The 26,294-nt window shown below is 44.9% G+C and overlaps 1 protein-coding gene across 1 annotated transcript in view; it reads right to left on the reverse strand.

Annotated features, from left to right (window-relative positions):
• The window catches only part of TUB (TUB bipartite transcription factor), a 136,446-nt gene extending 129,965 nt beyond the window's left edge, over positions 1-6,481 (reverse strand). The window contains exon 1 of the mRNA XM_054200138.1: positions 6,419-6,481. The gene's annotated coding sequence lies outside the window, so the exon portion shown is untranslated. The remainder of the gene's footprint in view (positions 1-6,418) is intronic.
• Between the last annotated feature and the right edge of the window lie 19,813 nt (positions 6,482-26,294).

Here is a 26,294-nt window from a genome sequence, read left to right on the forward strand (position 1 = left end):
AATAATTTAAACTGACACTAAACCAAGAAAACTACAGTGCTCATAACATCTATAGAAAACAACATAGAAAAGTACACAGTAAACAAATCTCTAAAGCAATGAAGTGAAACTGGGAAAATCAGTTATGGAACGTAAATAATAATGGCTTCTATGATTATGACAACTAGCTTTAGTAATCCTTAGTACAGCCTGCAGAGTTTCAGAGTGTTTGTGAAAGTGGTCCAAAATAGTTCCCTCAGCCGTTTAATGCCAGCAGGAAAGCGAGTTTGGATGCATTCTCCTACATGCTAAGTATGTATCAGGCAACGTGTTGATAAAGTACCTGCCCTGTCACACTTGCAGATCTCCTGTATGAGCCACAGTGGTGTTTTAAATATATTTGCACAGCTATTAGCTTGGCTTCTTTAGCTGCCCTTATGGGAAATCTTGAAGCGCTATGTGAGCTTCACGGTTCACAGAAACAGACTGAGATATTTACAGATGCAAAGATATCATATAAAGCAAGTCTAAAAAAGGCTGTGAAACTGCTGAATAAATCTTGGTTATAGTTACAGTTATAGGCTACTATAAATAATTCTCATTTCTCGTGGAGATTAAAAAAAAAAAAAAAAAGAAATACTCAGGTGTTTCTGCAGTTTTTGTTCAGAAGCCTGAGGCAAATCATGACAAAATGCCTCACGCTCAGCCCAGGGGAATAAACAATATTCTTCCATAGACTTTGGCTCAATTGAATGAGCTAAACCATTTGCTTTTTCACTTTCTCTTTTTAAAAATTCAGTATTTGTTCATGTCTGTATAGCACATGCACGGTTGCAAAATGTGAAATATCTTTTTCTGTTAAACACAGGAGATTCTGACAGACAGACTCGCATATTACACTTCCAGCTTTTACTGAAATTTGGCACTGAACAAGGCTACTCAAGCCAGGGGAATATTTATCGCACAAGTCCAATGGGAGAGGAAATTTCTAAAAGAGCAAGGGGAGCCTGAACCAGCATTCATCAGCGTTTCACTTCAACCAAACTTTTAAAAGCTGGATTTGCAAGCCAGTGCTGCCCAGACACACCGGTGCATCTTACTGCCAGGATTTGCCTTCAAAGGCTGAGGCACAGTGTGACTGTGGATGTAGGTCCTCAGCTATTCTATAGCACGTTACACACACGTTCCCTCCCATCCATTGTTGGATTTTACCATTTGTCCTGTTCTCTTCCAATATTAGTCGCACCACTCCTCTGCACCTCTTAAACAGGACGCTGTACAAAAAAAGGAACCCCGTTTGTTTTGCTTTCAGATCCCGTGAATCCTTTTGCAACAGAGCAGGGAGCTACAGCTGTGCTGGCAACCTGTGCCACAAAAGGTTACGTGTTCCTGATAAAGCAATCAGCAACACACTGAAGAAGGTCTGTCATAGCATCATTTCCTAGAGGCAAACGATGGGGTTAGCATTTGATGCGTCTGGTAAGCAGAATGAAAGTCTTTCTCAGCATCTCAGGCATAGCACTTTCTTAGATGCCTCCAAAAGTTTCAGTAGATGTGATCAAGAAAAGGATGCAGTTTCCCCCCCCCCCCCCCGCCCCCAAATGTGATAAACCTGTTATATTGATCCTCAGCATCAATTAAAATATCCATCATATTTTAAGGCTTTAAATCTAGAGCCAATAGTACATTCATATAGAGTTTTTACAAATACCAATAATCACCATTTAGAGTTTTCTTTTATATGCCTTGGGTATATTTGATTAAAATATAAACTAAAGAGGAAAGAAAACCATGAGCTCAAATTGATTTGGAACAATTTTCCATGTCAGAAATTCCAAGGTTTTTGCTAAGAACTCATTTTAATGAAGAATTGAGAACACTAAATTGAAAACTCCGAAGTATGTTGTTTCAAGCACCAGTGATTCGTTTTGACTTGTGTTCTATATTCCATATAAATCAAAATAAGCTGTTTTGACAGCATTCCATCAAGATTATTAGCAGTAATTAATCTATTCCCACGAAACATTTCAATTTCAGCAGGAAACTAGAACTGTCAGGATTGTTGATGGCTCTGGTAGAAGCACTGCAACAGAAAGCTATTCTGTCTCAGGTGACCGTTTCTGTGTGTTTATACAAAATGTGCTTCATCTGTCTGTATTGACACATGTAAGTTGTTAATGTGGTTAGCTGTGGGTAGATTTTATATTATATACACCAAAGCGTAAAGTTCAACATTGTAAGGGAAGAAGCTTCAGATAATCTTTGTAGCTATGTTAATATCTGCAACCCCTGTATACGCAGACTTCACCGACTTCCAAGGAAAACTATATAGAAGCAATGGTCTTTGCTCCACTAGAATGAAAAACTAAACCCATTTTGATTATATTCTATTTCCAAAGACTACCCTATTCTATTTTTTATTACTTTTTGTTACTGTCTTTTCAGACTCATGTTACAATGTCTGTCTGGCCACACAGATTTTCAACACAAATGTAGAAGACAGACTTTTGGCAGCTCTCATAAATACAGACAGATATTTTGTACTTAACTGGGACAAAACATAACAGAAGCTTATAAGTTCCATGCAATAGCCAGCTCAGCTTCTTAAAAAATGGCACTTCCTTTATTTCCAGCCGTGCTCTTAAGGGGCAGAAGTGAACAGCCGAGTCCCTGGAGACAGGCTATGCACAGAGCTCTGCCGGGGAGGAATCTGTTCATAAACCTTTACCAGAGGATGCTGGATATGGTTTTTTGCCTCTCATCATCCCTAAATTACACCATCAGCCCTAAATTCCCAGTACAGACAACCTGCAGTCCCCACAGTTGCATCCTCACCGGTAAAGCAAAAGTCTAGGAAAAGATACCCTCATCACAGCCACGAGAGGGAAGTAATGTTTTTTATCACTTACACAAATGCCTAAAATGATTACTTTGTCAATTCAGCACATTGATATATAGCTTAAAGCAAACCAGAACTATCAAAGGTCACTATACACACGCACACGCATTCCCTGTAAATTTTCCAGGTTCGGCACTCCTGGTTCATGCTGTTCAGCAGCTGCCCAGCTGCGCACTCAAATGCGTGCGTGATGAGGCTCTCGCGTCAGAGCTGATTTCATGTAATTCTGAACGAGCGACTTTGCCATCACTGTTAGAAGCAGATGGTCTATTTGAAAGCTTTTGGAAGACGAGTAGCAAAGAAGAAGAAGGAAATCTATTTCTGCCCTTTGTCATCTTCCCTTACACCAGGATGGCCCCAAAACTGGGACTGCAACCTGCTATAAAGCACTGTACATAAGCAAGGCACTGCATGCATCTATACCGAAAAGCCACAAACAGCTTTTTTTTGTTGTTTTCTTTCTGAGAAACATGCTGGCAATCGTCAGGAATAGGTGGCAGCACCAACCACCATCAGTCAGGCACAGCTGTTCCTAAACAGTCTCCCCTCCATTAAGTTACCAAGCACTGTCTGTGCTGGACCTTATAAAAGGTTGCTCTGCCCAACACAGAAATTTGAACAGTAGGGAAAGAGTTTGACATTTTGCATCATTTAGTGAAATGCCAGACATCTTCAGGGCATGAGAGGGCACTCGGTGCTCCCTCTCCACCTTCTGCATCCTCCTGGGGAGATTTGCAGTCCGTGCCAGGCACCAGACCCCTCCCCATCCCTGCACTGTGGAGGTGGCAGCAGCTCTCCGCTGCAGCAAATCATCTGTCATCTCTCGTTGATGCCATATTCCCCCTCATGTCCTCAGGCTGTGTCTTTACAGCACATGCCTGTAAAGATTAAGCTTTAGAATAGCCTTAAGTGTGATGAGACCACCCTTGGAGGCCTCGCAGTTCTAAGACTCTGGTCTTAACTCATCGTTTCCAGTTAGAGCTGAAGGCAGTTGCCTAGACAACAAGTCTGATTCATCAGCAGTGAATTGTCAGGGCAACCGTCTCTGGCCGTACCTGGGATGTGCTGAACAGCACTGTTGTGCAGCAGAAACAGCTGTCAGACATGGAAGGCCACCCCAAAAACATTGCAAGTTAAAAAGGTAAAAGCTTCAGCTGGGGTATCTGTGTGTTAAGCTGAAGATGGATTCTTTGCACTTGTTCACATCAAAAAATGGAGTACTGTTACTCCACATAAGGTAAGAAAAATGTTTTGGCAAGGAAAATAGTACTATGTCATCACACTATGTATCCACATAACATGACTGTGCAGTGCTTCACGGGCTTGTACGCAGCATCCTTTCTTTACACTACCACCTTTTGGGGGCATATTACTGGTGTAACATGGGAGGCAGTTCACTGTGTTGTTTCGTGGAGAATTTCTTCTCTATTCCTTGTTGGCCTACAGCAAGGCACTTGTGTCGATTTCCAGTTTTAAATATTTCTTCCACCGTGTTTTATTTTAGAATAGTTGCACTTTAAGAACATTACTACATACTCTAAATGTATTATGGAGTGGGGGGGAGGGGGAAATCGCAGTATCGTGTAGCCATCTATTATTTAAACTACTTTATAGGCTTTTGAACATATTTGAACTTTTTTTTCCTCCAAATTTAGCCAGTCTTATGAGATATCAATTATTCATTTTCCCAGGGTATTTCAAACAGTACAATCATAATTGAATAAAATACCCACTTACTCTATTTGACTAAGTCTCTCAACCAATAAAGAAATCACATAGCACAAATTAGAATACTGGCATTGCTCTTGAGCACATATCTTTGGGTCCCTCACCTGTACTCTGCATACTGCGCTTTCTCATATCTCGTCTCTCTGGGAAACAGATTAAGGAAGAAGAAAATTACAGCAGAGAGTTTGGTTTTCTCTCCACAAACTAATGTACATCAGGAAAACTTTTCCAGTTCCAAGGTCCAGACCCCCTCCCAGTCAGCATCTGCAGGCTTGGTTTCGGAGTCTTACTCAGACTTATTTCAGAGTTACACTGCTGTGGCTCTCCAGGTTACGTCAGGCTCCCTTATTTCTATATGCATTCATCCAAATCTATGCTCTTTTTCCTAAGAGAGTGTCCCATCTGCCAAATGGGACTTGGCTATGTAACCTCGAGCACCAAGTTCACTGCAAAGACTAAAAGAGAAGACACCTCATCACTTAACTGCATAGAATTAAAAGCAGGGCTCCACATTTTAAAGTGTACTTTTGCTGTTTTAAGGAAGTGGGGTTTGGGGCTAAGGCTTTTATTTTATTTTGCTCTCTCCCAAACTTCTTACAAATTCTACTCTCTGCTAAATTCCCCCATGCCCCTGCTTCTAAGTTGCCTAAAGAAAATCTATAGATAGATATTTCATTCTCTCATATAGACCCTATTCTGCTATAATGGAGAATTTGGATTGAAATGTTCTTGTTTGATCAGGGACTGCACAAACTCATTGAAACTTCTGGTGTTAAAGTCTCCCTATTTTTAATGTGAGTGAGAGGCTGCTTTGTGAAATATTTTGCTATGGAGTTGGGGAATATTGTCACATTCTAGACTAGCTTCACTTGCCATGGTTTTTCTTATTGCTTATCATTATTTGGGTGTCAGGGTCTATTTAAGTCACTTTCAGTTGCTCCGAAGTCCATTACAAGAAGACCAGTGGGGCTGTCGGTGCCGAACCATTCACTCTTCAATACAGGGTGATGCTTGCAAGTAGGCCTCCAACAGGGCCATCTGAGCAAAGCGTACATATGACCATGACTGTATGATTTCTGATTGCCCCGTAACCCCTGATTTATTCAACAGGTGTCAAAGTATGACAAAACGGCATTGCTAGGGATGTCTGACTCTTTCCAGCTCTGTAAGAAGAATATACTTCAGAAATGCCCCCTTGCTAGTATGGACAGGGAGAAGGTGTGACAATCCAAGCACAGCAGTGAAGGTGGGTCCCCTGCCTATCCCTAAGCCATTCTGCAATTGCTACGAGGCAGACTTCCCAGGATTTCCAATGTTCCAGACTGCAATTTGAACCAAATGCTTGAAACCCAGGCATCTGGCAAGCCCAGCTCTGAAAATGCCAATCACACTCTGCTGGACACTCAGCACTTCCCTTTCTCTGCCAGCCTTTGCCAATATTGCAAAATGACTGCATAACACAAATAAATGTTTCATAATAAAAAACTACCCCCCCAAGCCCCTTTGCACCTCTGAGCCTCAGCCAGCTCAGTGTGGCCACAGCTTTGCTTCTGGCAGTGGGACTGTCCTCCTCCCTGTGTGCCTCAGGCGCTCCCGGAACCTGGGGACAGCCTGGGGGATTGGGGTGCTCTGCTTTGGAAACAGTGATTCGTGCTCAAAAGCAAGAGTTCTGTCCAATATCACATAACCTGAATGTCTCAGAAAAACATATGCCTACTTACGAGGAATTGGGGGTTTCTCATACAATCATTTTCTAGTCAATATTTTGTTGCCCAGTGGAGTACAAGAACAAGCTATAACAAGATATCTTACCAACCGGCCTCAGGAGCCACAGGCAACCAAGCACAGCATCAGCCACACCACTCCTCCTGCAAGCCACGGGTCAGAGGAACTGGAAGCTTTCAATTCTCCATGAGGACCTGTGGCTACTTTTATATTTCTCCTTCCTAGCCTGTGTGCGCAAACATGAGGTTTACGTTTTCTTGATTAGAGGATCTGGAATGCCACAGGAATGAAGAGCTGCACGCGATATTTTGAGGAGGCCAAGGAATTTCAGCACTTCTCTAAACACATTGGGCCTTTTTCAGCATTCAGACAAAATGTTACTAACCCCCTACACTTCTAAAATGCTAGATTTCCTACTCACTTATTTTGATTTTTTTTTCCCTAAATCAGCTTTTTGTTTCAAGGATTCTGAAGACTGGTCAACTAAGCTCACTCACAATATGCCAGGATTATCATTTGAAAAACACCTGGATTTGTTAACAGGCTGATGCTCTGCTTAATCACACCTTAATCAGAACAAGACTGGAAATTTGTTTTGTAAAAAGGGGTCAATACTTGCAAACTTATTGACTCAACTACAGTTTAAAAAAGTAGATTCAAGGGACCCAGGTTTAAACTCAACTCATTGTAAAAATCAAATCAGAGAAAACAAGCAACATATCTTCCAGGTGAAGTAATTACTTAATTAGTGACAGTAAAGTAATGAGCATCTCATCAGTTTGCTGTTTAAACAGCAACCAAGGCATTATCATGCATATCTGGCAAACAGGTCTTGGTGAGTTGAGAGATATATTTATGACAAAAGATAACTGGTAATAACAGAAGCCATTTCACATTCAACACACGAGAGAGTAAAAGCCAAAAAAATACTATTTTGTGACAGCTAAAGGAAGCAATTTTTTTAATGTCTTAAACGGCTTAGTAACAAATGACTTTTAGGTAGCCGGTGCAGAACTGGAGTGAGAAGACGGCTTCTTTGAAATCCAAAATACACTGAAACGTTGACCAGGTGAATGGTACTTTGTAAAATCCGCACCCTGTAGAGGACTTACAAAGAAAAACTTGCTGAGTCATAATACCAGAGTAGTAATAAGCCATGAAAAATTGTTGGTTTAGCAATTTTATCATCTGTCCTGTTCTTTTGTGCATGGTGTAGGAAACACGTGGCATTTCACCAACATCAAAGACAGCCAAATCAGATTCAGTTACGTACAGCAACAGGTACTAAATTGCTTATCCAAATCCCGTGCACAATTCACTGGATGCATACCCCATGCTATGCAACCACAATTTAAAAATCACCAAAAAAAAGTTTGTGCTGGGGCCACCGTGCCACGTGAAGATGGAGCATCAGCCACCTGCGCTGTCACTGGTCTGGCGTGCCTAAAAAAGGGCAAACCTCCATCACCACCACGGGCAACAGACCTAGGCCAGGCTGAGCTAGGCAACCCAGGCTCCACCATCCTTCCTCTGCCTTGCGATTTAAGCGGTGGAGGCTTGCCTTGGTTTTATAGCAAGACACTGCTGGCTGGAAAGGACTAGATAGGATAACTAAAAATGTAGTCTGTTTTATCAAGGGGGACGAGCAGGATCAAAGTTAGTTAAATTACATTCACTTCTCCACTATTCTCACATTTCAATGTGATGATAGTCTCAATTACAGATGACAGTTTCTATTAACAGGAAAAATGCACAGAGTGAGAAAAAAAAGTTTCTGGATCTGGCAGGTCTCAGGAAGAAATCCCAACCCCATGTTAGTAGCCTCCTCCTTCTTGCTTATAAAGGCTTGACCTGCAGGGAGGGGGGAAAGTCTGCTACATCATTAATCACAATATCTTTCAGATAGCTTGTTCTCAGAGAAAAAACAATTAACCTAGAGGCCTCCGAAAAGCAGGAGCAGCGCACCATCCCACTTTAGCATGACTGCAGGAGTATGATATAGTTGGGCAAAAAAAGCCTTTTTTTCCCCCTCCTACAAGAGCCTCAGGGAATTCAGCTTCCTCTCAGTAACTCATGCAATCTCCATAAAGCTATTTTTTGCCACAGGTGCTCAGTGCTGTGTGACTGAGCGCTCTGGAGTAACACTTCTTGGTAACACTTATTCTTGGCAACCAAACAGTCGCTTGGGGGCTTGCTCATAAAACAGGCCCCAAATGGGGGAAACGTGCAGGAAAACTGCCCAGGACTGGCTTCCCCAGAGCTTAACAATACCTTAGAGTAAAGGATAGTTCATTTTCTGTAGACATATTTCCTAACTTTGCAGGCAAGTCTGCTACAAAGAGTGCTGCTGAGCAGCTTCAGCGATGGCCGCGACATGCACTGAAGAGCTGGGCTGCCTGGCTTATAGTCCAGGGGGCTGCTAAAGACACGGGCTGTGTTTGTCATGGTGCAAATTCCAGGGGACGAGATCTAATTTCCAGAGGAGACTAATGTTTTCTGATGAGTGCCTTAATTCAGGAAGTAGGAAGAAGGTGTATTCATTCAACTAAACAGAACTTTGAGATTGATTTAATCATAAAACGTGAAGGAATTATGCCTTGCAACACCTAGCAAGGCAGCTGAATGTGATATATATTGGCAGGTAGAGGGGAAAAAAGAGAATACGCATGCAGGGTTTGAGGCAGGGGAGCTACCTAATCTTGTGGCAGCTGAATACACAAGTAGGATTTGGTTGCATGTTTGGGAGGAGGGTCCCCCATTCCCTCTACGCTTTGTTACGCCGTATTTTGAGAGTGGGGGAGAGGAAAGGCGGGTGGATGCCATCAGCACCTCTCACCACCCAATTTCCTAAACACGGTGCTGGTCTTCCCTTTGTATTGCCTTTGAAAGAAGCGCTCAGGATGCAGTCAGCACTCCCATCCAGGCAGATTTCACAGCAAAGGACAGCGCTGGAGAGCTGAGAGCAGTTTGCAGCTCTGCACATACGCACAGGAGGAAATTTGGAGCAAGCTGAGCCTGTTCCAGCTTCTGGAGCCAGGTCCTCAGGAGATGGCTTTGCTGGCAGCATCCACGCTGCTACTTGCCTTCACATGGCAGTCACTGTTTGATGATGCTGGCGCCTGCTCGTGCTCTGTTTTAGGCAGCATGGTTAAAAGAAAGAAACAAACAAACAAAAAAGAGACAAACTCATCTGCACACCTTACAGCTGATATTTCTTCAGTCTGAAACTAAACCCTTCCGTATTGACAGAGACCGTGTGCCCTGGGAACTGAGGAACCATTCCCAGAACAGTATTGCAGAGAAGGAGTCCCAGTATGCATAGTGGCCTCCCTTTCTTGCAAAAGAGTTCATTTAAAAACAAGCTTCCCCTGGGGTAACAGTGCATGCAATTTGAGAAGGCAGCAAGAGTGGGGCCAGCACGGTCCCAAGACCTAAGAGGCATTTCCACCAAAAGAAGGCTTTCCTGGGAGAGTCTGTGCAACCCACCAGCACCATCACATGCCATCAGCAGCATGCTGTCAGTTACTCACTGCCATGAAATCGTATTATTTCAGATTAAACTTAAAAAATAAAGCGTGCCAGTCTGCCATTTCCAACGGTGCCCAGTCCTGGGTATTTCAGAGACGTCAAAGGATCCTCCCTCCCATAGACTCTGCCATACAGCGTTTTGTGCTCGGTAGGTGCTTCATGGTGCTCACCTGGGGCAGCTCCTGGTACTCCCAGAGCCCCTGAGGCCCCACTCAGATTTCCAGTTCCTGCTGCCTTCGGAGCCAGGCTGCTGGCACGGGGAGCTCCTCCTCCTCCTCCTCACCTTACTCAGGCCAAGGCAAGTGAGGGAGCGTGGCTCTACAAACTGCAACACGATGACATCTCTATCCTTATGATCTAGGGCTTATTTCTGAAATGAAATTAATTTGATTTGCCCCCTTAAAGCAAAGAAGCTTACTCCATATTTTAAAATATTTTTAATTGAAAGAATAAAAGAATTACTTTTTGTTACTGAGTAATCAAGAAGTCTTTCTAATTTAAAAACAACAACAACAAAAAAAACAAACAAAAAACCCAAACAAAACCAAAAAATACCCACTAAACCAAAACACACAAAAAAGGTGAGTAATGATGTAAATTTCCCCTACGACAGGGATGCCTGGCTGCAGCCCCACCATCGCACGTGCAAGGCTTTCACCACTGCGAAGCTGTGCTTGCTGCACAACCACCACAGGGTAATACTGTTTCAGAACACGATTAACATCTCAACATAATAGCTCATATTGCTCCAGCCAACTGTCAGATAGTACGCTAGTAAAACAGCACGGATGTAATTCAGAAGGCAATCGAATCCTCCATGCGACAGCTCAGGCAAGAGCTGAACCAAAGAGCTGTGAAGATCCACCTCTCTTTCTCTGGCCTTGTCCACTGCTAAGGTGCAACAAAAACAATACCTGGTTTGGTGGGGTTTTTTATGGTCCATCACCACGGATGTAACTGCAGTAAAGTGGAAAGAAAAGACAAGACAGTAAAGTAGCAGAAAAAAAAAAGAATACAAAGGAGAGGACTTGAAAGAGATGGGAGAAAACAAACTGTCTTCCTAATCTTCATGTATTTTTAAAGGGCCATTTCCTGCACCAACACCTTTCCAGACTGAGTGATGAGAATATGGTTTTGGCTAAAAAAAAAGGCTCATCTAGTGGCCCTAATAGTCTGCTTTCAGATACCCAGAGGGTGTCTGAAAAGCATCAAAGGAAAGGTAAAGGTCCCAGTTGCAGGACAGGCTGGATGGCAGAGGTAACGCGGAGCACACCGGTAGCTCTCGGGGGCATCACAGACTGGACTTTACCATAAACATCTAATTCGAGGGACTTCTGCTCTTCTGACATCCAGTAAGAAGCATCCCTCCTACACCTGGGTAAGCAAAAGATGGAGAGCAGCTGGTTGATTTCAGCAACCAAATTCCCTAAAACATACTGCATGACACTTCTTGCTTCCTCAGCAACGTTCTCTGTCTTATATTATGAGATTATTTTTCTTTTAAATACACAGATCAGAGTACTCATAAGCCCATCTGGGGCCAGGATGGAGAGCACGAAGCTGCAGTTAAATGTCAGCCCACAAGGCAGTAACCAAAACAAAGCTGAACTCAAATTTAAACAAATCAGGACCGCTACAGTGAGATATTCCCCTGGTACCTTTGCTCTTCTCACTTCTTCTGGCAAAGCCCAGCAGCGAGGCCGCCCTTGGGCATAACATTCAGGCAAAGCTGAATTTTAAAATATTCCAACCAGCATTTAAGAACAGTCTCACCGCATCGCAGTCAGTGGGATCTGAGTACAGATTTGAAGAGCGCACTGCACAGGCATGGGTTTTTCAGTTGTCTCAAACAAAAAATAAGTTATAACTAACAGATCTGCTATAACTTAAGCATGGAAAAATTTGACAGTACATGTGGACAGAATCCAAGTAATATTAGAAATTTTTTGCATAACTTCTGTACCATATTAGAAGCCTGAATCTTATATACTTCAGAAAAGGCTCATTAAAGGGCTCCAGTATTGTTCTCTGCTAAATAATTTGCTTTATCACTCTCTCTCTCCTTGCCTATTCTTATCCAAGTCACCTACCCTGACTTTCCAACTACCTACACAAGAGTGGTGAAGAGAAACTTAGTAAAAAAAAATTGATTCGCTCTATTTTCAACACTGACATACATTGTTTCATTTTCCATAACAGAATTCAGAATTTGTGTTCAGCTGCACCGTGACTGAAACGACATCAAAAAGGTAAGCTCGGATGCTACAGCTGTAGAAAAAGAGCAATCATATGATAAAGAAGCCAGGGACCTGCAAACTCACTCGGGGCCTCATGTCACTACTGGAGCAACATACCACTACTGGAGGCACAGGGCTTCTGTCCTGCTCAGTACATTGGAATACTAAACGCATAAAAATACTAGTAGCTGCTCTTTGTGACAGAGTCTGGACCAACCAAGCAGCCGGGAAGGTAACTGATAAGATGCAGTCCTTGGCAAGATTCACAAGATCCACAGAACAGGGACTTAGGCACGTATTTCAAATCATGCAGACAATGCCACGGTTTAATGGGAGCAAAGTGAAGGGAAAGGGAGATTTTTAGCAGAAGGATAATTGTCAATGCCAAAAAATCAAGCTAAGTCAAAGATAAATGCACAACTTCCTCCAACAGTCAGCTTTATCACAGCAGGAACAGCACTCAGCATCACTCTGATGTGCCCCCACAATCTGGGGCTGTTCCCACAGCACGGCTCCTCCAGGCTGGGCTGGAATGCTTCACACAGGACGAGCAGAGAAAACACAGCAGAGCACCCATACTGTTAATCAAAGATGAGACCTTACCTAAACAACTGCATTTTTGCATACTGAGATGGGAACAGTCACAACGTCTCTCCCACACATACAACATCCTTATGTTTGGCTCAATTCAGCATCTCACTGGCGTTACATTAGCAAATCTACAGCACAATCAAGACAACAGAAAAGCCTCACTGCAACGGATAAGAAAAAAAAATGTTTTTGCTTTTGTAGACATTTTACCCTAATTACATTTTAGAGCAACCTATTAGCCCATATAGATTTTCTAGTGAGTGAATCAAATGTACATAACATACGGTAAAGACACTACAGCAAACAAAACAGAGCTTGGTCACCACATTTGAGCTTCATTTGCCCTCCCAGGCACAGACATGTCCCTTTGGGATGCCTGCAGTCCCAACATGCCTAGGAGGATGGCCGTTGGACTAATTTTGGGTTCATTTTCTCAGGAGCACAAGAGTGGCTGCACACAGCAAGGCCAGCGTTTCCCTTCGCCTTATCGGCGGCCAAGAGCTGATGCCCAGAGGAGACAATAAGCATCATGAAAATATCACTGTCTTCCCTCCCAGCCTCTCAAGCAAAAGGCAGAGTATTTCCATTTAATGATACCATATTTAAGATGATGTATTTAATAATCCCCGTAGTCAGACTGAAGCTCAACTCTAGGCGCTCCGAAAATCATGAGCAGAAATAGCTGTGGCTTAGCCTCAGCTGCCTTGCAAAGAGCATCCCTCCTGCACCAGCAGCTGATGGGAGGAGCGCACCTTCGCAGAAGGTACAACTCAGACACTGACAAAAACAATGTAATGTTATATGGTTGCTCGTTATTTTTCATAAGAGAAAGCAAATAACACCTGTGTGATACAGCTCTTTCCAAATACAAGTGGACTGTGGAAAGAAAGATCTGGCTTCTGAAAAATCTGGAACATTAAATCTGAGCTCTGATTTAAGGCCAGTCCAAAGTTCCTTTTCTTGCTATATATATTCCAAGCACGAGTAAATTGCCTTGGATCTCAGTTTGCTCATTGTTTTGGGAATCATTTTACATTTGCGAAAGGATGCATGAAAATAGCCCAGAGTCTGATACGAACATCTTTGTAGTATTCAACATCCCGTGCTCCTGAAGCTAATCCTCTTACTGTGATTAGCAGAAGAACAGAAGGGTTGTAAGGAGGGACTTAAATGGGCTTTGACCTCAACCTGGGTTCATAGCCCAGACCAGCTCCTACGCTTCTTGTGTGAGTGGCCCAAACTGAATTTCAAAATCCCCACTAATTAAATACATTTAAGGAATTGCACATTTAAGGAATTGCTAGGAAAGAGAGAAGAAAAATAAAGCATGCCAGAGAGAAACAAAAGTTTATATCGTGCGTGCTCAGGGTGAAAGGAGTGAAGTTTTTGGGGGTGGTGGTGTGGACAATGCACTTACTGGAAAAACGTGGCTGTTTGTGGACGCTGAAGAACGCACCTGGGAAGCAAACCACTGCTGCCTTCAGCTTCCAGGGCAAAATAGCAGCTTCCAAGAGAAAGTGACACTCGTCTATCAGCGTATGGATTTTAGGTGTGTTTGAAGCACAGTATGTCGTGCAAGGAGAGTTACTGCAAATGCCTTAAAAGCTTCTGTTCACACAGGGTGTTGGAGCCCAGCTCCAGTCCCATTGCTTCCCAGTTCCCTCTCGGTATTACTCGCTCATTGCTAGTAAGAGAAGACTATAAACTGTTCATTATTTAGAAGGCTTCAACTTCAGAAAGCTGCATTGCACAAGTCAGCTCTTCTGAGATTCGTTTGGACCCATCTAATTAAAACCAACTCAACCCACTGACCAGATGCATCATTTTTGGTAGATGACAATAATCCGCATGAACACAAACATCAACTCCCCTGCTCTATGGTGAGACACAGGACCTGCTTAATAATGAACAGCCACCAGCTTCCCTACTGGCCCCTCTCTTTATTTCCCCCTTCAAATTTATCTGCACCTTCCCACCAAAAAGCCTGTTCGGGTCTGAGCACACTGTTTCGCTATACAGACGGTAACTTCATTCTGAAAACTGTTTCAAAACTATTAGATCCTGTTATGAAACCCAAGTTCTGTTACTTCTTCCTAAAGCTGGCCAAGTTATATTAAAAAGTAGAACACTTAATTTGTTCAACCGAAGGTGTTAAAAAATATGACGGAGCGAGAAATTAACCGGCAACTTCAGCTTAAGGAGGTCCATACAGTTGCACTTCAATTGTACTACGTAGAGAAAAAAATTCAAGAGAGGAACAAAGTACAAATGCAGCTTTATTACTAGGACATGGAGCATCCTGCAGACAGGCAGAACGGTCTGTGTGGAGCCGGCCTCTCCTGAAATGACTATGTCTGATTAATATCTCTTGATGAGTCCCCCTGCACAGCTTCCTTACTCAGCCCCGGACTCGCAGAGAAGCAGAGCTCTCCCAGCTCTCCAGGAGCACCTTTAGCTGGTCAGGCAAATTCCCTGTGTTTTGCTAGGATTTTAGGTTCCAGCTCTGCAAAATAACCCGCATGAACATACATAGAAAAGCCGCATTGAGCGTTAAGGAATTGGCTTTGATACGGACGTTTGAACAGGATTTTTGAAGAGGATTCTAAAGCTGGAAAACTTTAACTTCAAGAAATACGTTCTGAAGGATTGCCAGCAAGCTACGAAGACAGGAGTGAATCTAGGTAAGTGTGCACAATTAACCAAGAGTATATCGATAGTTTAACATTAATATGAATGTCATCAGTGCCCGCAGGGACCATAAGGAACTATTCCATCCTGCAAAACTGCACTCACAGACAGCAAAAATGCACAGCAGGAAGGAAGATGCTGCTGGTGGTGCATGAAACAATGAGATTTCAAAAGGAACTGGACTTTCTGAAACAGAAGAGAGCTATCTCTGGAGCAATAGCATCTAACTATGACTAGAAGACTACTACCGCACATCTTGTCTCTCTAAAGACCCACAAATTGGTGCAGGAATTTGAACTGACGCATTTACCCGAACAGCAGGTAGTTGGATGTTTGACACGGTGCGGCAGTTTGTCAGAGTAGCACGACCATAACATGACATAGCAAAGGAATCAAACACATATCACAGCAAGTTTGTAAAGACAAGGAAATAATTCTATTTTTTTTTAAGCAACGTAACTCACCTGGCTGAATGTCCACGTAGCAGACTCCTAGAGACAAATTACAATTTAAAAAACTCTTTTGAAATTGATTTTGAGCTAATTTGTTGTCACTTTACACTTCAAAGATCTGCGTTCCTCTGGCAGCATCTTGGTTTTCGTACCAGCTGTTGAAGTCTTCCCCTGCTCTTGACCTTGCCCTTCAAGCATTTCAGATACATCTAGGTGTTGACTAACATCCCTCTCTTTTACAAACGCAGGCAACTGCTGGCAGAACTCACTCTGGTCATCTCAAAGCCTCATGCTGTACTCATTTTTCAGACACACAAAGAATAAACAGGTATAAATTCAGCAGGTATAAACTCAGCATGTATAAACTGACATCACTTGCTGGCCTGGGGCACTTGGGGTTAAGCTGGGGCACCAGGATGCTCTCCCATGTGAGCGGCGAGCCCTCCTCCCCATGGACCACGGGCAATGCTCACCAGGATGTCTCCCAGACCGGCAGTGCCCCGCACCTGATGGAAGTGCTGCGCTTGCCGCTAGCCAGGAGCACAAAGCCAAAGGCAACAGGCTTTCAGGGACCCAGAAACACAAACCAGTTGCCACCCCTGTTTCAGCCTTCTCTAGAAAGTGATGGTTATGGATGTAGTGAAAGAAAGAGGCGCTTGTTAACTTGATGAACGTGATCACATGCGTGAGGCTATGGTTTTAGCCCAGTGCTGTGACATTTGAAGTGGATCGACGGACCCTGCCTACTTGGGTACGGCAAAATAAAGATCAGGTTTAGTCTTTGCAAAGAACAGAATGAGCTGAATATTGTTTTTTTTCCTCTTCTCACAGAAACATCCCCTAAAATCAGTGATGAGCAAGCTTCCCCAGAGCCCATCCACCCGCCACAGCTGTGTGCGCTGCCGTTTGCTGGCTGGCTGCACGTGCAGCACCCACCACGTGCCATGTCAACAGCTGGGATTGCTCTTCTGTCCTGATTCGTTTCTGAAGGCCGGGGCCAGGGGGGGAACCTTCTCTGTTGATTTTCGGCAGTGAACATTATTTCTCAGACTTCCATTAGTAGTGACTTTTACACAAATTATATACTGGAGGGAGAAATTTTTTCTTTTTATGATAATGCAGATCATGAGAGACGCGGTTGATTTTTCGTTACGATACAATCTCATTCTGAAAGCGTCAGCAAGAGCACAAAGAGTCTCTGATAGCTCAGAGCTGCAATGTTCGATCTTCCTTGTATGGTGCACATGTTCAGGCACGGAAGAGACTGTCAGTTTTGTGGCCCAGCACTGCAAATGAAGCACTCAGCCTGTATTTTAGACATGGTAACAAAAGGCACTTGCACAGAGCATGGAATAGGACCGAAGGAGGAAAGAGAACAGCGCTAATGAGAGAGACCAGAGCAGCATTTCTTCTGGCGTATCACACACCATTCCCTCCATGGCCATTTCTGCTGGTTGCCTGTTGCCCCTTCTGCTCTGAAGAAATGCTTCAGTTGTCTTTGTATTTCAAGAGACAGTTTGCTATATTGCTATATTGCCCTTCACGCTTTCTATTTAAAAACCACACTGCTCACACTATATCTTCACAAAGAAAAAACTACATTTTTAATAGCATGCCTTTTAAAATTAGTTTAAACTTAAGAATTCCTGCTAGGCTGGAAAAAAAAAAAAAAAGAGAGAGAGAGAAAGAGAGAAAGAAAGATCATCTTGATGCTAGAATTATACCTAAACATGTCAGGGCTAACAGTAGATGGCAACGGCATTTATTCCACGTTTCTCTTTAGTAGCCATCTACCCGAGAGTAGGCGATGCACAGAAGTAGGTCTATATTGTGTGATAATGCCCTTCAACCACTGAAGTTCTCCACTTCCTTTCACTAGTATTTGAGAGAAGTAATATCATTGGTACTGACCCAAAACTAGAAACACCTAGAGCTAAGTTTCAGTGAGATGTGAAGGAAGTCTGAAGTACGCACAGATGAGGAGCCAGCCGCTAAACGGGGGAATTGTCTATTCTAGCATTGTTGATGTGGATTTCAAGGCTCACAGTCCAATTCGCAATGGAGAGCACAAAGTCTCACGCTAGGTTCCCTGAGAGGGGGCCCACTGAAAACTTCAGATGGGCTACCAAGTTTTACACACCAGTGAGGTCCATCGACGGCTATGGCCCAAGTTGTGCACTTATATAAAAGCACAGAATGAAATTATTGTGAGCGCACAAGTGCCATCTTCCAAGCTGAGTTAACTCTCATAAGTCATTGTCCATTTTCACTGTAAACTCTTAAATAAGAAGTTACATACTATGAATAAACTGAAGATCAGCAGTAACAGTGGGTTTCCCTTTAAAAGCTTACCCTTCACTCTCAACACCGAGCCGCGGGCGGTGATATTTACTGCTCCAAACACAATTCTTGCGTTCACTAGGATCACGATACTGTACATGAGACAAGTAGATTTAAAATATTTTCTCAGGTACTTCTGTTTAAGAAGCTTTAAAATTTCTCCTTTAAAACATCGTCAAAGTGGGGGCAGAAGTTTTCTCTCTCACAACTCTCTCAGGCTGTCACAGGCCAGCACGCAGCCTCCGGAGAATTCACACACCTCGGCATGTGCCACCAACAACACAAAACGTTCATCCTGGGCATGGGAGAACGCACATGAATGCACCCGCACATCATTCCTACTGTTCTGACCTGAGGAAGGAAACGTTGTTCCCAAACTCTAGGTTCTCTATGTAATTGATATTATGATACTTTATTACAAAAAAAAAGTAAAGAACATATTTCCAGCAAATTATATGTGCAACAGTGATGCATAAATCCTCAAAAGTTTATCCATTATGTGAATGTTTTATTGTGGCTTCATTTCAGGGTTGGCTGATTCTACCCCCTCCTTTTGTCCCACAGGACAATTTCCACTTCTTGTCCACCCACGTGATTTTTCCAATGGCTATAAAGGCATCTATTCCAGGAAACACCGAAGGATGCAAGATGGCAGGGGACAGAAGGCGGGTGGTGGCTAAGGGACTCCCTCCTCAGCCAACTTCTTTAGCGTGCCACCTCCCCTTAAGAGGAGACTTGTAACCACTATCAACAGGGGTTCGGGACATCACGTGCCCTCTGTCTCCTGACAGCAGATCAGCACACAGGGCTTGAGCCGGCTCTGCTGCAAACGGAGAGAGGAGCTGCTCTTGCTGTAAGCCCAGGGAGGTAACAACTGTACACGCTTTGGTATTTCATAGCTGCTACCTTAAAGAAAAGAATGAAGTAGTTACAGTTTCCCTAAGAAATCTCTTTTTGGATGAAGTTTGGAGAACAACTCCTATTTACTCATTGATGACAGCATGTCTCAGAAAAGATCAAGGTAGAGGAGTTTAAAAACCTTCCAAAACGAGATCTAAGATCGAAACCCTCCAAACCCACGACCCAAATACACAATCACAGCTTTTCAGCACAGGATAAAAAAGGCAAGACAGAAATAGCAGCTTCAAAAGGGAGCCATGAACAACGCTGCTATCCAGAACAGACCAAAAAGACAGATCAATAGAAAAAAGTTTTCAACTGTCTCCAACAGTTGAAACACCCTGGGAGTAAGTTCCCCAAAATACACTTCCAAATGCTAGCAGACAAAACCTACAGTAATCACGATCTGGTAATTTGCGAGCCTGGCATAGCTGCACTGAAGTCCTCCAGGAAAAAAAATAGAAAATAAGTATGGAAATGAAGCAACAAGGCCAGGGGAGAAAGACTGTGAATGTATTGGACTCCAGAAGAAATGTGTGGAAGCAAGTAAGCAACTTGCTTTTACTGCCTCCACAGCTGGAATTTTGTTGTGGTTTGTGGTGTTTTTTGGTTGTTTGTAGTCTTTGTTTCTGTTTTTTTTTAAAAAAAGCAACACTAACATCTTTGTTCATGTATAGGTATTCAGTTTGCTTGCAGGTTACCCATTCCTTCTGCTGCAAAACTTTCTACTGCTCCTGCAGAAAACCCTCTGGACTAGCTATTCAGCTGTGGCCCTCCTCATACGAGCTATGCACAGTCCACTGATGCCTGGAAAACCTTTCAAAATCCTGCAGTCCACCACCGGCTTGCACAGTTTCTCCAAACATGTACCTCAGGTTCCCAGTCTGCTGTATTTGCCTGTACATTTGATTTCAAACTGGTCTCCGGTGCCCATGGGTTGACTGAATTCTGCACACTTTCCTAAGTTGTGCCTTCCCAGAGCTTGGGTTTGACTACACCCATGGTATCTGAGCTCCCTCACGCCTTCATGAGCATGCTTCAGTGGTCACGTTTGGGTGGCACTGCTGAGACTTAATTTTCTGTCCATCTGGTCTCCAGCTGCTGGAAGTGCTACGAAGGAAATGGGTGTCTCAGCTCATGAGAATGGCTCTTCAGTCTTATACCAGCCAAAACCTAGTCTCCGTTTTCACTTTCCTATCATATTAATGACTCTTCTCTCTGAGCTTCCATTTCCACCAGGGTATGACAGGGAGGGCTCTGTAAAACCTCCACTTGCCACCTCCATTTCCAGAGGGCTCCAGCACAAGAAGATTTCTGAATACCCCATCTTCTGCTGCTTATTTCACTCCGGACACTGGATATTTTCAGTAACTGCTCAGCTGCAAGTTGCCTAGAGAAAGTCAACTTCACACAGGGCTCATGTCCTGCCTGATCAGTGCTGGGTACCACCAGCAACCGCCACAGCACAGAGCAGAGCCTCTTAAAAGTACAATTCTCTGCGTACAGACCGTGAACTCCTACAGGAGTGCATCAAACCCAAAGAGAGGACAACATGGTGGCTCTTACACCCACGTGGATCACAGTTGAAATCAGTGAACTGGGATGGGTGAACGCTTCCTGAAGAGCTTGATGGGGAAACGCCCTGCTAGTCCCCGTGTGGTGGCCCCAAGAGTGAGATGCTGCATGGCTCCCGGACAAAGCTGGGGAGAGGCAGCAAGAGTGCTGGTGGGCAACAGCCCAGCTGCTAAAACCTGCACTGGCACTGAAAACAGAGCACATGAAAAGGGCAGGTTTGGCTCTGCTCTGGAAGACAAGCATTTCTGCACGGCCAGTGAGCATAGGATGGTGAGCAGGTTCCACTTTGGTCAGGAGGAAAAGAAACCAAATAGAAATGAGTAGTAACGGTCCAGAAAACAGCGTATCACTGAAGGCAGAGGGTGAAAGAGTGGCATTATCTTATTATAGGAATTAGCTGGCTTACTCCAGAAGTCCTGAGTGTTTCTAGGACCTTCACAGTTCTCCCAGATTTTGTTGAAATGGCTGTCTATCCTCTGCTTTGGGCTGGCAACATTCAGAGTGACAACAAAATTATCACAGCACTGAAACAGGAGGAAGGCAAAGATGTGCCCAAGATATGGCTGGCCTTTTAGGAAGGCCAACAAGTCAGATGTGGAAATGCCACATGCGATTATTAAGAACCTTTTCATATTGTACCTGTTTCTTTTTCACATCCACACTGGTCTAGTTTGGGGGGGAGGAGGGAGTCTTTCCTTTGGTTAGGAGAGCAGCTGAGGTGAACTTTATTGAACACTTCTCATTGCATGGGGCTCCCTCACCTCCAGTTTCACAGCCAGTGTTCAGACTTGCTCTTCATTGCGCAAACTGCCTGCAGGAATGAGCAGTGGTTTCCCTGTCAAGAAATCCTGAGCAGCAAGTCTAAGGAAAGACCACAATCCCAGGGCCAAATGCTGAGATACACCACAAATGCCAGATAAACCCCACTAGAAAAACCTCTGCGTGCTGCACACAAGTGCTTTCATCTGCACGGCACAGGCTTGGCCATTTAGAAGAGACATAGCAACTCCCTTCTTTTCCACAGGTTTCTACCATCACGCATCTTACGGAGCCCAGAGGCCAAAACCTCTGTTTAATTCCCTTCACCTGATTTAATTGACAATGAGCATTTTTTAAAATGAAAGATGCAATTGTATTTGTGGGAGGCAGCACCTGCTCCATCAGCTCTATCCCTTTATAATTGCAATGCTGATTCATAGAGGCCAACACCAAGAGGAGGAACCTGGGCATTCATCCAGAGGAGCAGTCGTCGGTTTTCGCCCAGCGCTTCACAGTTCATGGTGCTGCCCCACACGTCCTTGTGCCTAAACCCCTCTGCCTTCAGGGACATAGAGGGAGGGACAAGCAAAAAAAGCACAGTGGCTTCCGCAGGTCATGCAGTAATAAGCAACAGAGCTAAGAATTGTAAGTATTATGGTTTTACTCACAAAATGATATCAGTTATGCTCTCTTTGCTGCCAGTAGATGTTGGAGGAACCCTGCCCCAAAATACTCTGCCACAGAACAGCTACCCCAAGAGCAGCTGTGACGTTTTGTGGCCACTGGTGAGGAGGAATAACCCAAGCATTACCACTTTGTTTCACAGGACTCTTGTAAATGAGGTAAGCATCATTCACCCTGCTTTACAAGCAGCAGCGTTTCTTGCCCAAAGTTACAAGTGTCCCTTGAGGAAGGAACGAATTACGTTATTTAACTTGACTAGCAAAGCTCCTACAACCCACTACACTGGAATGCAATTTTCATGAAATTTTGCAATAACTTCATGTTCTCGTCTCATCACGTAAGTAGTCGTGGGCTGATCTCAGCCCACAGGGGCTTCGCGTTAGCATGGAGGTCAGAAAGGCATCCCGCATCCCACCAGAGCAGAGCCCGGGGGTAGAGCCCATGTCCCCAGGCTTTGGCACACACCGCAGATGCTCAAAGACGCTTAAAACGAGCACCTCCCGTTTCCTTCCCTCCCTGGCAGAAAGTTCCCCCAAACCTTTTTTCTGTCGTGGCTCAGTGAGACCAAAGGTGGGGCAGTGAACATGCTCCAACTGCGAACGACACACACCGGGGATCGGGATACAAAAGAGTTATCTCCTTCTCCTGTTGCAGGCCTGGGCACAAGAGGGGTGTGGGAGGACAGGCTCAATGTGCCAGAACAACTCTGCGCCGTTTTTCAGAGAGGGAAGACTGGGAGTAAAAGCAGCAATTCACTCCTCAGCCTCCCGGCATTGAAAAAATATATATAGTATGCGGGCATCGGTTCATAGAGCTTGGATTTATTAGGAAAAAAAAATCTCAAAAAACTGGAAACTGGCCACCAAAAAATCATCTGGGGCACTGAGATACTGCATTTCTCCCCCCTAGACGCAGTATGAAAGCCAAGCACACCAGTGCAGCACACCTCCCAGGTGCAAGGCTAATCTGTCATGGTAAGGAAGGATGAAACCTGGAGAAATGGATTGCAAGCAATACATAAGGTTAAATCAAAAGGGGATAGCACTGGGAGAAAACATCCAAGAGGAGTTTTTGTGAAATTTCCGGATTGTTTACTGTAAGGTTAGGATACCAAAACTGCTGCAAACTTGGACTGCATGGGACAGAGCCGAGCACTACGGGGCCTCGATACTGCTGGTTCTGAGGACACGGCATCAGATGGAAAGCATCCTCTGTGTGGGAGAATATATGCATAAAAACATGGCCTGTTGTATAACTCAGCTTTGCATATACATAAACACATACACATTTTATTAAAGAAGACACCGTCGCCATTGCCACCACTGTATACACCTCTATATATTTTCTGCTGAGGCAGTATGAGTGTACTGAAAATGAGTGAAACTCTCTAGCTGCATGTATAAACCATATAAACCCACGCACTCGGGGAGCGTGGGCGACACCGAATACATGTTTAAGCATTGAAAACCACTTCCAAAGATTATTTCTTCAGAATATTGTGGTGGCTTGCGGTAGTGATTCAGTGAGATGCTAGTACTGCTTAGCATCTGGCTCCATTTCAGGTGTAAGACTTACACAGACAAGAAGTAAAAGTATGAAGTTTGTACCGTTTTTTTTTTTTTAATCCAAGCTTGAAGAAACTGCCAATCACAACCATGAATCACATAAAAGCAAAACTAATGCTACAATAATTTTCCACTCCCCAGAAGAGGAAAAACATGCATACATAGTTGCATTTTGATATGAAACATGGTGTGAATATTTCAGCCGTCTCAGTGAGACACCTAATTCAGCCCCCTCGGCTCTGTGGTACCCGGGCTGTACACAGCGCTCCTCACAGCTTTTGCTTGAAAATATCACTCTTTAGCCATATCCTGGCTTCCCAGCCCCTTCTTTTCCCAAGCTATAGTTTATATTTGTAGAAAACATCTAGGTGCTGGCTTTGAACAGTAGTTACTCGAGATCACCTTTCAGAAGTCTAGGCAACTGCTCGGGCAATCACTGCACCTCCGTTGCCCTGCTCAGAGGAGGGAGCCGGAGAAACCTTTGTGTTGTGCTGCTCGGGGCTGGGAGTAACCCCCAGTCCTCCCACAGCAGGGCAAAGCCACCACCCGCGTTTCCAGACAAACGCCTGCTGAACAACAGCAAACCCCGCTGCTCGAGTCGCTGAGAAACCGGGGCGCCTCGAGTGTCTTCCAGACTGTAAAAGCCACATCAGCCAAGGTTTCTGCTTTCCTGAAGAGGGCTCTCTGTCTCAGTTTATATAAACAGCTTGCCAGTTTTACAATATCAGGAAGGAAAAAAGAAAGAAAGAAAGAAAGAAACCCACCAAACCAAAGCAAGATAGACGATACCTGTTGTAACTCCATCTACTGTAAGACATGGTCATGTTGCTGCCGACACCATCCATCTCCGGCTTGGCTACGGCACTTCCAGCATCACTTGCCTTCCGCAGGCGCCGGCTCCTGGACTTGGAAATCAAGCACCTGCCCAAAGACGGGCCGACTGCAGGGATGCAAGTGGACACCTCCGGCCTTGCACAGCGGGGCCAAAATTCACCGCGGAGCGGCAGCTTCGCATCAAGCTCTGGATGCGCGGAGCAAACCACTGCCCGTGCCGGGGAGGGAGGGAGGGAGGGAGAGAGGGATGGAGAGAGGGGGAGGCTCCCAGGGTCCCCGCCGAGGGGACCAGCGGCAGGATGCTCTCAGCCACCCGGCAGACACAAAGGCGCTCAGGTAATAAACTGGAGCGAGGGTGCTAAGCTGCTTAAGAGATATTCAGCGAAGCCGTGCTGGGGAGCGGCAGCTTGCACGCCTCCTGCTCCAGCACACGTGGTTTATTTATTTATTTATTCTGGTTGCCACAGATACTGGTCCATCCCTCTGACATCAGCCATCTCCCACCCCACCACGGGTCCCCGGGTCTCGCCAACGTGCTCTTCCAGGCAGACAGTGATCACATCCCCAGAGTGCGGGGGCAGGGCCGGGAGCCGGCCGCGGTCAGGCAGCTCCGCAGGGACCACCTGCCCCCCGGGGACACGGCCCCACCGCACCGCTCGCTGCAGCCCCTGCATCCAGCAGGTCGGTGTACAGACTTCTCCAGGGGCCACACAGAGTACAGAAAAAATGCTTCGCCTACCTCATTTCAGTCGCTGGTTTTGCACGGCACACAGCCCCAGTTTGCCCCAGAGCAGGGATGTCAGTGTGACATCTGTCCAGCCTCAAATAACTCTTACGGGCTCAGGTGTCAGGCATAGCATCGAGAGCCGAGCCATACTTCCAGGCTCCCACCTGCATTTCCTCAGTGGGGACCAGCAACGTTCAGTGCTGGGGCCTGTGCCAAGAACCTGTGGGTCTCTCACGGAGGCATTTCTCACCTCCACCAGCTGCAGGCAGCACGGGGTCTGCTGTGCTCCAGGCGCCCATGCCTGCCTGCTGGTGGGCATCAGACCTTGCTTGCTCACCGAATATTTTCTGATCAGTTCTAATAACCTCAATACAAGGGGACTGAGAGACAGTAGTTCAAACTGAACCACTTTACACACACACACAAAAACCTCCTTCAATTCACTTTTGTTTTTCCTTTCAGGGGAAAAAAAAAAAGTTCAGCAGAACTTGCTCAGCATCTCTGCATTTTCAAGCTGCTTTATTACAAGCCTGCCTTCAAACTGTGCGGTGGTTTCTTGCATCTCCTCTTAAAATATTTTTGCTTGCTGTCAGCTTCCCAGTGCCACATATTTGTGAAGTTTGACTGCTGAGAAGCGCAGTGCAGTGACAGGCACACAGAGGCGGCTGGATCGTGTCCCTCTGGATGGGGGCACCCTTTATAGCTCCTACAAAAGAGCTTGGTTTGGGCAGCAGCTCTCAAAAGCAAGCCTTACTGACAATGCTCGGTGGATGCTTCCAGGACGAGGATGACATCTGCAGGGTGAGGCGTAGGCAGGCGTAGTTTGTCTCTCCAGAAGCTGGTTCAGAGCTGCCCAGACCTCACCGTGCACAGCTGTGCTCAGGACACTGCAGCCCACTCATGGCCACAGGGCCAGTGGCCCGTAACACCCTGGGCACAGGGGGCTGCTGAGAGGACCTGGCTATACCATGAGCAAGAGCGATGCTACCAGAAGTGCTGCCAGGTCAGCAGAGTCAGCCACCGGGGTGACACAGTGTGTCTATGTACATGCATAAGGGCGGGGGGACTGCTTTCAAACCGTTC

The sequence above is a fragment of the Rissa tridactyla genome, chromosome 4, assembly GCF_028500815.1.
Source record: "Rissa tridactyla isolate bRisTri1 chromosome 4, bRisTri1.patW.cur.20221130, whole genome shotgun sequence".
NCBI classification, from domain to species: domain Eukaryota; kingdom Metazoa; phylum Chordata; class Aves; order Charadriiformes; family Laridae; genus Rissa; species Rissa tridactyla.